The sequence below is a fragment of the Hyalella azteca genome, unplaced genomic scaffold (assembly GCF_000764305.2).
Source record: "Hyalella azteca isolate HAZT.00-mixed unplaced genomic scaffold, Hazt_2.0.2 contig14808, whole genome shotgun sequence".
In the NCBI taxonomy this organism is placed as follows: domain Eukaryota; kingdom Metazoa; phylum Arthropoda; class Malacostraca; order Amphipoda; family Hyalellidae; genus Hyalella; species Hyalella azteca.
Genome location: NW_025944682.1, coordinates 124772 through 136960, shown reverse-complemented (window position 1 = coordinate 136960; position 12189 = coordinate 124772). Strand labels below are relative to the sequence as shown.

General features: G+C 38.3%; 1 protein-coding gene across 3 annotated transcripts in view; it reads left to right on the top strand.

Annotated features, from left to right (window-relative positions):
- Positions 1-352: 352 nt before the first annotated feature.
- The window catches only part of LOC108670775 (glutathione S-transferase 1-like), an 84735-nt gene continuing 72898 nt past the window's right edge, over positions 353-12189 (top strand). Inside the window, exon 1 of one of the 3 annotated variants that reach the window (XM_018158267.2) lies at positions 353-859. The gene's annotated coding sequence lies outside the window, so the exon portion shown is untranslated. Of the gene's footprint in view, positions 860-11838; positions 12032-12189 lie in introns of those variants that run through there. The other 2 variants (XM_018158268.2, XM_018158266.2) reach the window with 2 other exon arrangements.

Here is a 12189-nt window from a genome sequence, read left to right as displayed (position 1 = left end):
ATTTATTGCATGACTTTCTTCCTTATACACAATAAGCGTAAGTAATTTGGAATGAAGATACCCGAGATAAAACTTTTCTTATGAGACAGCTACATTAGCATACAAGCGTCAGAAAATAAGTACCAACCTCATTTTCTTATTTTGCACCACAAACGGCATTGATTTTTCTTATTTAGCACCACAAACGGCATTGATTTTTCTTATTTTGCACCACAAACGGCATTGATTTTTCTTATTTTACACCACAAACGGCATTACTGTCACAATATCTACACCACAACAACGCAATGGGCAGCAAAAACTTGGTAGCGGCCGCAGCGGCCACAGCTGCTCATGATGGCGTCTGATGGAGTCCTCTGGTCAGTGGCATCCTAGGCTCCTTCTGAGTCAGTGTCCTTCACTCCTCCTCCTGCGCTCCTTTGTTTCACCTCCTGCCATGCTCTCGACGTAACTCTTTCATTTCCCTGCGACGGTGACAGTAAATTTTTCCATATTTTTTTTTGCTGACATTCGCCTTCAAGCATCTGAAAAGGCCCCAGAGCAAGAAATATAGTGATACGCGTGAACCAAGGGCCAAAATTGTCTAGTAAACGTGTAAGAAATTCATGATTTCAGTTAACGTCTTATGAGTATGTGAACCTACAAGTGCTGTGAATTTAGATTATTTTATAACTACTTCATGAAATACAAGTATATATAATTTCAGAGGCCCATAAAAAGCTGTACACGTGCTCTGAGCACTCACCACCCGACAGAGAGAGCAAGTGTGAGCGCAATAAATTTATTGTGAACTGTGACAGGCCGATCATTTAGAGCAGCCGAGCCCGTGACACCTTGCCGGCATACTTGATTATAAAATGTGAGTACAAATCAATCGCAAGCCATGCCTGCATGGTCTCAATGATATTATATAATTAGAGAATCAATGATTTTGGGTCACTTGGAAAAGACATCGTCATCTGTGAATTCTGATCCGTTTGCCTCTAAGGTCATTTGTTTCGGCTTCTTCTTCACATGAGGAAATGCTTGTCACGCGGTGCCCAGTGGCTTGCCTACGCTCGGAAATTCTTACTGAGGTGTTTAATTTTTGTTATACGTCATGGCACGAAATAATTTCGGAAATATTTTTGCTGTTGCCGCAAAATTTTCGCTGTCTTAATTTTTCTTTTCCTTCAATCCGACCAAAGATTAGTAACATTACAGGCAGGCAGACATTACTACTACATTACAGGCAGGCAGATTTTACTACGGAACAATTACTGCGTTACAATTTGTACTCACGAATCTATTACAGGGTAATTTTCAATTGAAAATTTATATCATTTTAGAATAGCTAACATCGGGGCAGTGGGCAAATTTTGGCGCAACTAGGCTGTTAGTAGATACAGAAATGGGCAACGGGAATGAAGAGACTTAACGATGCAATTTATGACGTTTCAATATATATTGACATAAATGCGAATTAAAGTTACGACGCGTTATTGAGCCATTGAGTTTGATATGAGGATACGCTTTAAAACTTGTTAACGATACGTACAGAGAACGAACTTTTTGATCCGTGTAATTAAGTATGGATATTTAATATGGTTTTACGAGTGGTTGGACAGCAGAGCTGAGACTGAAGTTATTGTAACTCACTAAGAGGAACTCATGGATTTATTGAAGGTTTACCAGTCGTATAATACGTGGATATAATAACAGAATCGCCGGTGAGTCATGATAGGTGATCTCCTTATATGAAAGTCTAGGTATATTAATCCTCTACTGTCTTGGCCATAAACGTTGTTATTCCCTCCACCTGATGATTTTTATCTTTATGCTAACTTGAATTGGAAGTTTATGCACTTGTCCGCTTCTGCGTCTTCATCCCCGGATTTGTGAAATGCTAGCAGACCTTTCACAAAGATTACAGATGTCAACTCGTTTTAGGAGCCCTTTAGCTATTTCACATTCCTGTAACGATTCATATTTCTGTTCTCGATTTATTTATTATTTGCCATTATCCGCCTTGTCAGTGATTCTAACATAAGATTAATTTAAGAATTAGATTTTCAATTCGCTTATATTTGTTAATAAGTGTATAATTCCCCTCTTGAGCAGACTGTACTGAGCGAAATTAAAAATAGCGTATTCCCCAATGCCTCTATATCCTTTTTCCGGACTTTGATTTCTTATGTATAAAGTTAATTAGCCTCTTGATCTGACGAGCATTGTTCTGAACGATTTTTTCCATTTATTTGAGGCTTGGTGGAAATTTGGGACTCTCTCGTGCGCCTCTTGAACGTATAATCGTAGCACGAGATCACGTATACGGCGAGCTGAAGTTTTCAGCTAGAGAGCACCTGCCTTTACTCCAGCGGTCGAAAGCGACATTCTTGCCAGGTGACCAGCGTTGCGCAATGCCAATGGCTGCAGACGACACACGAAGCCCGAGATATTGCCTGGGGGCCAGCCCAAGGTTTGGCATCTAACGAGTTTAGTCAAGCGCATCTCGACAGTCATTGCGTTCATCAGCGAGCAATTGTCCTGCGAAATTTCCGAGACGGTACTATTTAAATAAAAATTTTGCAGTGATTTGCTTTAAACTGTATAGCGATGGTGAAGTATGCATGCAACAAGTTATGCCTAATTTTGTTTTATTGATACTTCCAAAGCTAAGAATGGAATTTAAGCTCTCCTCGAAAGCCGACGAGTCACGGTTTTTCCCACGTGCTCATCTTGCAATGCGTGCTGGGGCGCCTCAGATAATATCAGGGAGAGAAAGTCTGTTATTAAAGACCTCCACGCCACCATGCGCCATTATACAGCAGAAAAAAAGAGTACCATCTCTGCAGCAGTACCGGTTAAACTGGGACTGGACTTAAACGCGTATAGGTCGTTTTTTGACAGCAGGAAAGTTCATGTGAATGACCACGTATTCCCAGGTGATTCGACATACATGATTATTGGCTAAATTTATTTTATAATTCATTTCAAAAAATACAGTCAATGCATGCCCTATAATTTTGAGCAGCAAGGTTTAAAATTATTTCTCAGTTATATTGTTATTCTAAACATGGCACAAACTCATGTACCTAAACCTACTTCATTTAAGCACATTAAACATTTTACAAGATAACAAAGAATGAATCAAGAACCTGGTTATCAAAGAATCTGATCGTTATCATTACTTTTCAATGTAAAGTGCACTAGAGATCATTGAACTCAAGTGAAGATAGTTCTTGAGTCGTGGAAAAGGCATCTACCCTTACGCATTTAACGACTTCCCTACACGATCGGCCCAGCTTGAATTACCTTTGACACTTTGTTTGTGGTACCATATAGGTACCATATAGTTTGTGGACCTGAGGTACCGAAGACAAAATTAAGATTAGAAAATACATCACGGCCTAACTATTAAAAAATGTTTAACTCGAAAAATTTATTGACTTCGACTCATACCAGGAATGTTTTTTTTTATTGTTTGGGCTAACTAGCATGCGTGCGCTATTTGTTTCAAACATCATATAATGGCAAGAAACAATCGTTGATTGATACGCGAGTAACTTGACCCTAATGCCGCTCGCAGTGTGAGCAACTTCAGAGTGACCTGATGTTCCTCCATCTTCTCATGATGGAAGAGAAGTGATTTATCTTCATTGTAAGTCAAATTTACCGGTTCTCCTTCTTATACCTTGTGCGGCCAAACCACACAATATTAAGTAGAATTATTGTCTTTTAGTCAGGTTATTTATGGGAATACTTTTTCTTGCTTGTAGCAAAAAATGTTGGCGATTGCAGTGTATTGAAGAGCAAAACGAACATTTATTTCTATGTTGCCTCCAGGTGAAGCTATTAATCTTATGGAAGTATACCTTATATAATCTTCAGTTCTCATTTGCATTTGGGCAAAAATGGACAGGTCAATAATTAGCTTCGTTTCTTAAGCAAGACGGGAGCTCGGTGAGACCATTAATATGTAGGATAATATAATTTGTGTGTCTCGAAACGGTCTTTAATATGCGCTTTGCTTCTGGATTCGAGCTTCTCTATTTTGCGCGACCACCGATGCGCTTCAAGCGCGAGTGCAACTTCTCATTAACTTTATTATTGCTCGCGGCGTCCGTACCGTCTATTTTGCTGAGGCACTTTTGCCATTGTATTTAGCCCCTCAGTACATCACTTGAGAACGAGTGGTTTCGCCGAGCTCATTTAAATGCTACCTGAATAAATATTTTATTGATTGCAGAACATCAGCTTCATCAGTCTTGCGTGTTATTGTTGAAAATAAGTACCGTCTATTTTGCTTAGGCACTTTTGCCATTGTGTTTAGCCTCTCAGTACATCAGTTGAGAACGAGTGGTTTCGCCGAACTCATTTAAATCCTACCTGCATTAATATTTCATAGATTGCAGAACATTAGCTTCATCAGGCTTGCGTGTAATTGTTGAAAATAAGAATTTTTTGTAACAATTTCTGATCACTGCGAACTGCTCCTGACATTTGTGAATTATTTGGGTCATGCAGTACAGGATTGAGCAAGACTTGGTCTAGTATTGTAAATTACGTATTTTATAAATAGTCAAGCTTGCTCAATCACCTGAACGTCATAATTGCAGTATTAAATGCGTGATATTTCCCATGGAAAATTGTAGCATTTTTTGTGCACGTATCCTCTGTCCCTACCAACGAAATGAAATGATCTCATCAACGTCAGAGTACAGGACATGTGAACAACTCACGCCCGACTGAGCGCACGGCATGAAATGTTTCTGAAGGTATAGAAAGAAAGCATATAGTGGTCGCGGGGAGTCCCACACAAGGGCTCAGTGTGTAAACTTCGCAAGCTTTACTTGTGGTGAGAGACTGTCGAGCGTTGTTTATGTAGACGGGCATCTGCTGCATCAGGGTGTCCCCATGCCAGCTCATGCGAGCTATGTTGATCTGAACGTAGCTTTGCTAAGTGACTGATTTCATCGTTTAATGCTCCCAACTAAAATTAAACATTTCAAAATGACACTGCTTTTGCACACGTACACCAATATGATGTAAAAAGAGTTCATTCCGTAATAATCTTACAAAAGTTGTTATATTATTTAATTCTACTCGCAACAGTAAAACAGTATAGAACTAAAGTTACTCGGAAGAAATGGGAAAATATTACTTAGTTAAATAAAAAAATTTATATATCCTAAATTTGACTTTCTGAAACCGGATTTACTCGCGTGCAGGCAAACATTTTTCCTCTTCCAGAGTCAACACGTATTGGTTGATATCAAGTCATAATTTTTACAAACTTTAACTTTAAATACTGTTTAATTCCCCGCACTTTCTGCATTTCTTAAAATAAAAATCACTTGAACGTCGGCTGTCAGATACAACATTCTATTTCCGATTACAGATGGAATATCGGATGAATCTGTCATGTTAATTGAGTGTAAACAATCTTCGTGTTTTAGTTGCGGTAATTTTTCAGTCACAACTTTTTGTATCTTCATGGTTCGTTGAGCTCTGACGTGAACTGGCCCGTAAATCAGGAGTCCGCAATTATGTTGGTATTTTTGCGGACGATCCTTTGTGTCGTTGCTACTGATGTCACCCATGGCAACCCAACGGCCTTAGCAACAATTGTATGCTAGATGCAGCAAAACATAAACAACATTCCCGTAGTAAACTCGCAACGGCAAACATCGTCAACATGCTCCAAGCCAACTTACTGATGCAATACTTCACTATCAAGTCAGTGGTAAATTAGTCTAGACACAATTACCACCAGCAAAATATGAGTGTCAGAAGCTCGCTGCTGCAAAACACCAGCAACATGACCGTTGTGTAGGCCCACTGCAATATCTTAAAGAAACATGTCTGTGTAAGAGGCTCGCTGCAACACATCAGCATCATGCTAGAGGCAGAGGCTCGCTGCAGCACATCAGCATCATGCTAGAGGCAGAGGCTCACTGCAGCACATCAGCATCATGCTAGAGGCAGAGAATCGCTGCAGCACATCAGCATCATGCTAGAGGCAGAGGCTCACTGCAGCACATCAGCATCATGCTAGAGGCAGAGAATCGCTGCAGCACATCAGCATCATGCTAGAGGCAGAGGCTCGCTGCAGCACATCAGCATCATGCTAGAGGCAGAGGCTCGCTGCAGCACATCAGCATCACGCTGGAGGCAGAATCGTTTGGTTCTGATTGGTTCAGAGCTGCCTCGTGCTGCTGTCAGTTCTCAGATGGATGGCCAGGCCTAGTAAATCGCATGCAAAAAATCGCCCGCACTTCAGAAGATTTTCGTTCGTTAAATTAATTAATTATTTCCAAATAAATTTCGTTCGTTGATGATTTTGGAAAAACTTTGTGTCTCCTAACCCATGGACGATTTGTTGGGTCGTCAATAGACTTCAAAAGTAGTGAATTTAAAAATTTTGTCCGCATCTACACTGAAAGGATTTTAGACTTGAAATCTTAAACGTTCGTTCCCTGTATCGCTGTTTCACTTTATGAATAAAAAGCTCTAGCATTAAAATGTGCATTAAAACAGTTGTTACAAGGGGCTATGATGCTATTCTAAATTGTCGTTATTTTTGCGTTTGCGTTAGTGATTACAATCGGAAAACTGGAAATAGAAAAGCAGTGGTGCTGGTAAATTTATCTTAATTTTTATTTTTATTCCGTGATACTGTAGTTTTTTTGCATAAATGAGCTAAAAAGAGCTGAAATAAATGATGTCTTCAATTAATAGACCTTAAATTTTTGAGAACAGATATAAGCGATAATGTTGAGCGAGTGAATAATATCAGGAAAATTAATATTAATTAATTAATTAATAATAATTTACCTGATATTATTAAATTAATAAACTTTATTTATATCAGGAACAAATGTAACACAAATGACGACTCGTTTGTTACAGACTAAATTTAAATTCATGCTGGTACCATAAAATTAATTTAGCGAAACTGAAAATAGGAACAAATAAGGTATTTAGGGACAGCAGCAGCATATTTGATCATACAATATTAGCATGGTCAATTATTAGGTTTAAATTAAGTTCTTGAATCTTTTCCGTAAATAGGAAAATCGGGTCTCTCTCTGCAATTTTTTCGGCATTGACGAGTTTTTTCTGTCAGTTCAATGAAATCATCGCGTTTTCGCTGGAAAAATTCCATCAATAAGAAGTGTTATGCCAAACACAAAGGTTACTCGCAGATGTCAGCTCTCGTTTTTTATTTATCCATTAAAGACAAGCACTCGATCGCTACACGAAGATTTCCTATTAAGGCGAGCTGCCAGATGAGTTGGATATACCGAGCATATAAATTGTACAAATTAAAAGCCCGGGCCTATACTTTCAAAAAAAGTTAAGAGATCGTAAGTTCATCAGCCAATCATTGACGGCCTTTCAAGCAAAATCCACCAATCATAGACAAGAAAATAGAGCGTAAGTACTTACGTTCACTTAGCGAGTTTTGAAAGTATATGGCCCCCGATGTTCTTCGACGTGATAAGCGCTTGGACGTAAACCAGTGTCTTTATGATCACGCAGCTGAACAGAGCGAAAATCTTGTACTTCGATTCTTGTAGAATTTAAGACGATAAAACCTGACACGCCATAAGTTTAATTTTAGCTAGGTTTCCACTACCGGGGTGTGAAATATTCATAATATATAATATTAATATATTATATATTATGACATAATATATTCCACTACCCCGGTACCCTCCTGAACAATTTGATGTCCAATATATTAAAATTGTTAATTTGATAATTTTTCTAAAGGAAATGCCATAGATAAAATATAATATGGCCTGAGTATGTTGTAGTTGCAGAAAACATTCAGTTATTTCTTAGATTGATGATGTACTGCAACAAACTTTTCGTTCGTTGTTTGTGAAATTAAATGTTCGGTCACATCTTTTACAGATTTAAGATGCTTGGACTACCCGATCCTCAAAACCTGATGACGCCGCTTTTATGAAGCTCGTGCTTCGACGTTCGGAGACGCATAATTTTGTTTTATGAGATGTATTCAAAATAACTCCATGAAACTATAGCGTTAGGCCGTATTTTACCTGAATCAGTGAAGCTTAGTTCGTTGTTCGAGCCTAGTCATAAGTTTGACAAAAAACACGTGCAAGCACTATAACTTTTATGAAAGGATACTCAATTTTTAATACTCAACAAATTTTCAGTTCATATATTCCTCGTTAATTGTCCAGATCGTGCCAAAACTTCCGAGACGCTTTTTAAATGGGCAGCCCATTATATGAGGCAAGCGCTAAATATTAAAAACGATTAAGAATTAACAATCAATGCATACGTCAAAAAAATTCAATATTTCTTCTCTGCAAATTTTCGGATACCATGGCTCCTTCATAAATTCTAAAACTGAAACAATTCATATACTACGTTGTGCAAGCAAAAAAAAGAACACTAGAGTAGAAGCAACATTGTTCTTCACGTTTTTTGATGAATTGATGTCACTTGTTGGCTTAACTTGCAAGTTTACTAAAAATTTAGCAAACGAAATTCCACAAAAATTCATATCTTTATAGAAAACGTCCAGCTCCATCGTCAATTCGAAGAATCTAGAATTCGCATAAAAAATAACAAATTAATACATTGAAAGTCACAACCGAAATTAAAATATAAATTTAGAATTAATTGAGAGAGCATAAAAAAACTATCTGTTTATAATTTCAAGGGGATAGGAGCTAAAAACTGAATTAAAACTGGGCCTAATTAAGTTTACCTTTTTGAACTTAGACCAAGTTTGAATTCAGCTTTTAGCTCCTATCCCCTTGAAGTTATAAACAGATAGTTTTTTATGCTCTGCAAAGTAATTGTAATGTAGATTTTAATTTCGCTTCTGTAACTTTCAATTATATTTAGTTTTTTATCTTGAGACCTATAATTACGAATATCCGTACAGTTGATTAACTTGCCATTTAATTACGCAAACTAATGAAATAAGTACTTCAAAATGGTGACAAATTCTGACCACAATCTAGGTTGCTAATTCTTATGCAAATATATAAATTGACCAAAGATGCTTTTTCACTATTCTACAGTTCCTTCGAACAAACCTCTATTGGCAAGCCCCTCTGTTATCCTTCTATTTACGATCATACTTATCATGATACTATTACAGTCATGACATCCTTTCGGCAAAGCAGGACAGTTCTTGTGAGCAACTGAAATCCATTGTGATGCTTAAACTTGACCAATTCATCTTGGGACGTTTTTTCACAGTTGGCTAACAAGATCACTCCATTTATTAAGGGCGACAGCGGGCACGACGTTTAACATTCTATCCACGTCAACACGTCCCTATACACTCTGCATGGCGCGGCTCTAAACCTACACTTCTGCATATTAATCTCACCACAATAACTTTATCAAGCCCTCTATGGTCAATAATTTAAAGTTCTGGTGTATAATTAACTTTGAAGGCAATTCATCGTCAGGGCAAGCTTACATTAGAAAACCCCACAGGTGATCCTTAGTCACTCATGTCGAGATTCCGTGCTATCAATCATGTCTGAATACCGATAGTAATCTTATCATGAGGTGTTGCCTAAATGCAAACTGTCCTAATGCCCACTGGTTGTTCTAAGAGTGTTTGGTAGGAATCTTACGAATCACCATTGCAGAACTCGATTTAGTTCACACAAAAATTGTGATATTCCTTCCCGAAATGAGGATAAGATAAAATATTATTTTTTCTCCTATCGTTCTAAGAACTCCACTAGGAAGTATACGACCCAATTTTTTGACTCATAATAATTTCTCAACCCAACTCACACACGTAGAGTAAGTAACTTATATCACGCTGAATGAGTGAGCAAGTGACTACATTACTAAATTCGAGCGATCGCTGGCATCGCTTATGAGACTCGTGGTGACGGATGTTGACGACATGCAGACATACGAGGCGTTTACGAGCCCCCAGCGCAGTTATGAGTTGTTTATCACATTTTTACTGCACTGAATGCCTATATTGATTCATCCCATTGAATATATAGGGTAGGTTCGATCTCATGCATTTACAAATTAAAGTGAATCTTTTCTTTAATGACGCATCTATTGACCTATAGTTTTTAGTTGACGGTTTACTATTATTCATATTAAATTTCTATGAGATGTACAAATTATGTAAATAGTTGGAATTTCCATTGAATACCTTCTATTAACATGCTATGGTGACATCATTACTAAAATCAAAATAAAATCATAAAATTGTGCTCATATTTCCGACAGCATTATTGAAATATTGGTTAGATTGTATTTCAATTTAATATATTAACTGGAGTCTACTGAACCATTTCTGAATGAAAATTTAAAAACGGACGCAGGGCAAGCCTCGCTCATATGTTTATATACTTGCCTGCCTTCATATCAGGTCTCGGTGAGTGAGAAGTAAGACATTTGAGCTAATTCGGGCTGTCACGTCTTCAAGGAGAAGCTTTGATTCAAGTCCTGGGGCCATACTTTTAAAATTCGCTAAGTGAACGTAAGTACTTACGCTCTATTTTCTTGTCTGTGATTGGTGGATTTTGCCTGAAAGGCTGTCAATGATTGGCTGATGAACTTACGGTCTCTTAACTTTTTTGAAAGTATAGGCCCTGATGACGCACAAATGGAGCAGATCTAAATATGAGAGCGGTCGCTCTAACACAGATTGCTGAGTGACGCCGACGCATGCAGAGCTGCAGGCGTTAACGCCGAGGTTACGGGGGCGCTACGCGTAACATTCGAACATTATACGTCGCTCGGCGTGTGACTTCTGTCACGACATATTAAATGTAAGGGAATTTTATGGTTTATCTGTCGCGAAGAGGTACAGATCTAAGGTGTCACTGGGGAATGTGCTTTTACTACATTATAATAAACGTCTGATTATTTTATGAGGCCAATATTCGATCTTTCAGGTCGCTGGGAACTCCTTAATGGAACTTTACGCACCTATATTAATGCATGCGCTAAATTTGAGATTGAGACCCAATTATTATACAGTGCAGAAAAGATATGAAATTTGACAAGAGACTCTCATAGGTTCATTATTGGCTGAGAATATAATTAAAAAAAATCTAATACGATGTCACTCACAGAAATTTTGCTGATTTTTCTTAAGTATTCTTAATATATAATATTAAGTATTTTATATTAAACTCTACTAATTCATGACGGCAATTTCGAAAAGTATGAAACTCCTCAGGCGTATCGCTTCGTCGAGTGCCGCGATACGCTGGTATCGCCGAGAGCTTGACAAATGGCTCGGTCTGCCAGAGAGGCCCGACCTTTGTTGCCTTCCTGATCTTCGAAAAGAAATTTCAGGTGCGAACTTCAAGAGGATATAGATTTCCCACCAACGGCATAGGTATATATAGGTATGCGATGCTTGATCTTCGTGACATGTTGCTATGTGAGAGGTAGTATGTGTCATCACGTTGCTATGTGAGAGGTAGGATTTGTGTCTTAATCTCCAAATGGAGTGGATAGTACACACTCAACCTTTTTGTCCTGTTAAATAAAGTAAATTATTCGCCCATATTTATTATTTTACCTATTATCATTAAATAATCTGAATATTTAAATTAAATTATCTGAAACCTCACTAGTGCTGCCATTTTTCGTGCGCCATGTTGACCAAGTAAGCTTCTCAAATAAGACCACCCGCACGGGAAACTCTCATAATTTTCTTCAGCTGTGGCCTCGCGGTGTACAGATTTGTGATAGCGCTGCCCTCGCAGAGGCACCAACTAGAAACCTCCCGAAATACTTAGCGCGCAAATAAATACTCGGAAATAAATACTCGGCTACATTGAGAGGAGCATCGGCGGTTCCAGCTGCAGCACTCCGTCAGTAGCAGCACTGCGGTTGCTCTGCATTGGCGGCGCTCTTCGCCCAGAGCTTATATAGCACCTCACGAACCAGAGATTCGTAGACGTTAAACGTGTGCACAATATAAATTGTTTCGGTCATTTTGAAGGGACTTGGTGACAATAGTCAGCGAGGACGTCCACATCGACTAGCTCAAGCCTCATTCATTGTGAGTATAGTGAAAGTTAAATTGATTGCAGATTGTCAAAAAATTGGCAGTATCCCTTACGCTATGATTCCAGCATTATTTATCCATCATCTCATTATTTATCCATCAGAAGTAATCATTTACAGAATCTGTTATGAGAGGGAGTTATAACGGACAGA